The sequence below is a fragment of the Oncorhynchus mykiss genome, unplaced genomic scaffold (genome assembly GCF_013265735.2).
Source record: "Oncorhynchus mykiss isolate Arlee unplaced genomic scaffold, USDA_OmykA_1.1 un_scaffold_60, whole genome shotgun sequence".
In the NCBI taxonomy this organism is placed as follows: domain Eukaryota; kingdom Metazoa; phylum Chordata; class Actinopteri; order Salmoniformes; family Salmonidae; genus Oncorhynchus; species Oncorhynchus mykiss.
Genome location: NW_023493657.1, coordinates 1,453,177 through 1,458,176, shown reverse-complemented (window position 1 = coordinate 1,458,176; position 5,000 = coordinate 1,453,177).

The window sequence follows — 5,000 nt, the reverse complement described above, 5'->3', positions numbered from 1 at the left end:
GTGACCAGGTGCACGCCGGCCTTTGGGTGACCAGGTGCACGCCGGTCCTTTTGGGTGACCAGGTGCACAAGTTCCATTTGGGTGACCAGGTGCACGCGGTTCATAACAGCGCGGTTATCTGCTTTAATGTCCGAGGAGGGGTGCTTAAGTGTGGGTGCCCTGGTTCACCTGGTATGCGAGGTTGTGGAGGTGGGGGGGGTCCCCTGCTGGTATCATCCCCGAAATAGAGGGGTGATACCCGGGTGGTGAGTAAGGGCCTACAAGCCTGGAGGTCAATAGCTCCAGGGGGTAAGCTCTACTGTCATGTCCGTAAATAGAGTGGTGTTACCCGGGTTTTGAACCATATTTTAATTTTTGGGTTACCAGATGCACACGGGTCTTTTGGAAAACAATCACAATCTGCATCCATCGTAATATCTTAAACTGTATATAAAGCACCTAAGGACGGGCCTGACCGAGAGAGGGCCGTAGTAGGGTACTCCCCTAGCGGGCTATATCAATAGAATGACCGGTAAAATGATTTAAAACAGTTTTATAATTTTTGGGTTACCAGATGCACACGGGTCTTTTGGAAAACAATCACAATCTGCATCCATCGTAATATATGAAACTGTATATAAAGCACTGAAGGACGGCCCCGACCGAGACAGGGCCTTAGTGGGGTGCTCCCATAGCGGGCTATATCAATAGAATGACCGGTAAAAGTATTTAAAACCGTTTTATAATTTTTGGGTTACCAGATGCACGTTTTCAATCACCAGTTGCACGGAGGATTAATAGCAATCTGCATCCATCGTGATTTCTTAAAGTGTGTAAAAAGCACCCAAGGACGGCCCTGACAGAGAGAGGGCCGTAGTGGGGCACTCCCCTAGCGGGCTATATCAATAGAATGACGGGTAAAAGTATTTAAAACCCTTTTATAATTTTTGGGTTACCAGATGCACGTTTTCAATCACCAGGTGCACGGAGGAAAATGAGCATTTGCATCCATAGTCATGTTTTAAACCGTCCATAAAGCACTCTTGGCCGGCCCCGGCAGAGAGAGAAAGAGATGGTGAAAAAAAAAAAAAATCATCATCAGACCTTCCATAAATAATTCGGGCCGGCCCCCATTGCTAAAGGTCCGTAGTAGGGTGCGCCATAAGCGGACATGAATAGATGGAACACCGCTAACCGCATAGAGAACCGTGTTTTGGGTGACCAGGTGCACGTTTTCAATCACCAGTTGCACATTTTCAATCACCAGTTGCACGGAGGATTAATAGCAATCTGCATCCATCGCGATTTCTTAAAGTGTCTATAAAGCACTCAGGACGGGCCCGACCGAGACAGGGCCTTAGTGGGGTGCTCCCATAGCGGGCAACAATGAGAGGGGTGCCTTTAAATTCATTTTGAACCATATTTGAAATTTTGGGTTACCAGATGCACGTTTTCAATCACCAGTTGCACGGAGGATTAATAGCAATCTGCATCCATCGTGATTTCTTAAAGTGTGTAAAAAGCACCCAAGGACGGCCCTGACAGAGAGAGGGCCGTAGTGGGGCACTCCCCTAGCGGGCTATATCAATAGAATGACGGGTAAAAGTATTTAAAACCCTTTTATAATTTTTGGGTTACCAGATGCACGTTTTCAATCACCAGGTGCACGGAGGAAAATGAGCATTTGCATCCATAGTCATGTTTTAAACCGTCCATAAAGCACTCTTGGCCGGCCCCGGCAGAGAGAGAAAGAGATGGTGAAAAAAAAAAAAAAATCATCATCAGACCTTCCATAAATAATTCGGGCCGGCCCCCATTGCTAAAGGTCCGTAGTAGGGTGCGCCATAAGCGGACATGAATAGATGGAACACCGCTAACCGCATAGAGAACCGTGTTTTGGGTGACCAGGTGCACGTTTTCAATCACCAGTTGCACATTTTCAATCACCAGTTGCACGGAGGATTAATAGCAATCTGCATCCATCGCGATTTCTTAAAGTGTCTATAAAGCACTCAGGACGGGCCCGACCGAGACAGGGCCTTAGTGGGGTGCTCCCATAGCGGGCAACAATGAGAGGGGTGCCTTTAAATTCATTTTGAACCATATTTGAAATTTTGGGTTACCAGATGCACGTTTTCAATCACCAGTTGCACGGAGGATTAATAGCAATCTGCATCCATCGTGATTTCTTAAAGTGTGTAAAAAGCACCCAAGGACGGCCCTGACAGAGAGAGGGCCGTAGTGGGGCACTCCCCTAGCGGGCTATATCAATAGAATGACGGGTAAAAGTATTTAAAACCCTTTTATAATTTTTGGGTTACCAGATGCACGTTTTCAATCACCAGGTGCACGGAGGAAAATGAGCATTTGCATCCATAGTCATGTTTTAAACCGTCCATAAAGCACTCTTGGCCGGCCCCGGCAGAGAGAGAAAGAGATGGTGAAAAAAAAAAAAAATCATCATCAGACCTTCCATAAATAATTCGGGCCGGCCCCCATTGCTAAAGGTCCGTAGTAGGGTGCGCCATAAGCGGACATGAATAGATGGAACACCGCTAACCGCATAGAGAACCGTGTTTTGGGTGACCAGGTGCACGTTTTCAATCACCAGTTGCACATTTTCAATCACCAGTTGCACGGAGGATTAATAGCAATCTGCATCCATCGCGATTTCTTAAAGTGTCTATAAAGCACTCAGGACGGGCCCGACCGAGACAGGGCCTTAGTGGGGTGCTCCCATAGCGGGCAACAATGAGAGGGGTGCCTTTAAATTCATTTTGAACCATATTTGAAATTTTGGGTTACCAGATGCACGTTTTCAATCACCAGTTGCACGGAGGATTAATAGCAATCTGCATCCATCGTGATTTCTTAAAGTGTGTAAAAAGCACCCAAGGACGGCCCTGACAGAGAGAGGGCCGTAGTGGGGCACTCCCCTAGCGGGCTATATCAATAGAATGACGGGTAAAAGTATTTAAAACCCTTTTATAATTTTTGGGTTACCAGATGCACGTTTTCAATCACCAGGTGCACGGAGGAAAATGAGCATTTGCATCCATAGTCATGTTTTAAACCGTCCATAAAGCACTCTTGGCCGGCCCCGGCAGAGAGAGAAAGAGATGGTGAAAAAAAAAAAAAAATCATCATCAGACCTTCCATAAATAATTCGGGCCGGCCCCCATTGCTAAAGGTCCGTAGTAGGGTGCGCCATAAGCGGACATGAATAGATGGAACACCGCTAACCGCATAGAGAACCGTGTTTTGGGTGACCAGGTGCACGTTTTCAATCACCAGTTGCACATTTTCAATCACCAGTTGCACGGAGGATTAATAGCAATCTGCATCCATCGCGATTTCTTAAAGTGTCTATAAAGCACTCAGGACGGGCCCGACCGAGACAGGGCCTTAGTGGGGTGCTCCCATAGCGGGCAACAATGAGAGGGGTGCCTTTAAATTCATTTTGAACCATATTTGAAATTTTGGGTTACCAGATGCACGTTTTCAATCACCAGTTGCACGGAGGATTAATAGCAATCTGCATCCATCGTGATTTCTTAAAGTGTGTAAAAAGCACCCAAGGACGGCCCTGACAGAGAGAGGGCCGTAGTGGGGCACTCCCCTAGCGGGCTATATCAATAGAATGACGGGTAAAAGTATTTAAAACCCTTTTATAATTTTTGGGTTACCAGATGCACGTTTTCAATCACCAGGTGCACGGAGGAAAATGAGCATTTGCATCCATAGTCATGTTTTAAACCGTCCATAAAGCACTCTTGGCCGGCCCCGGCAGAGAGAGAAAGAGATGGTGAAAAAAAAAAAAAAATCATCATCAGACCTTCCATAAATAATTCGGGCCGGCCCCCATTGCTAAAGGTCCGTAGTAGGGTGCGCCATAAGCGGACATGAATAGATGGAACACCGCTAACCGCATAGAGAACCGTGTTTTGGGTGACCAGGTGCACGTTTTCAATCACCAGTTGCACATTTTCAATCACCAGTTGCACGGAGGATTAATAGCAATCTGCATCCATCGCGATTTCTTAAAGTGTCTATAAAGCACTCAGGACGGGCCCGACCGAGACAGGGCCTTAGTGGGGTGCTCCCATAGCGGGCAACAATGAGAGGGGTGCCTTTAAATTCATTTTGAACCATATTTGAAATTTTGGGTTACCAGATGCACGTTTTCAATCACCAGTTGCACGGAGGATTAATAGCAATCTGCATCCATCGTGATTTCTTAAAGTGTGTAAAAAGCACCCAAGGACGGCCCTGACAGAGAGAGGGCCGTAGTGGGGCACTCCCCTAGCGGGCTATATCAATAGAATGACGGGTAAAAGTATTTAAAACCCTTTTATAATTTTTGGGTTACCAGATGCACGTTTTCAATCACCAGGTGCACGGAGGAAAATGAGCATTTGCATCCATAGTCATGTTTTAAACCGTCCATAAAGCACTCTTGGCCGGCCCCGGCAGAGAGAGAAAGAGATGGTGAAAAAAAAAAAAAATCATCATCAGACCTTCCATAAATAATTCGGGCCGGCCCCCATTGCTAAAGGTCCGTAGTAGGGTGCGCCATAAGCGGACATGAATAGATGGAACACCGCTAACCGCATAGAGAACCGTGTTTTGGGTGACCAGGTGCACGTTTTCAATCACCAGTTGCACATTTTCAATCACCAGTTGCACGGAGGATTAATAGCAATCTGCATCCATCGCGATTTCTTAAAGTGTCTATAAAGCACTCAGGACGGGCCCGACCGAGACAGGGCCTTAGTGGGGTGCTCCCATAGCGGGCAACAATGAGAGGGGTGCCTTTAAATTCATTTTGAACCATATTTGAAATTTTGGGTTACCAGATGCACGTTTTCAATCACCAGTTGCACGGAGGATTAATAGCAATCTGCATCCATCGTGATTTCTTAAAGTGTGTAAAAAGCACCCAAGGACGGCCCTGACAGAGAGAGGGCCGTAGTGGGGCACTCCCCTAGCGGGCTATATCAATAGAATGACGGGTAAAAGTA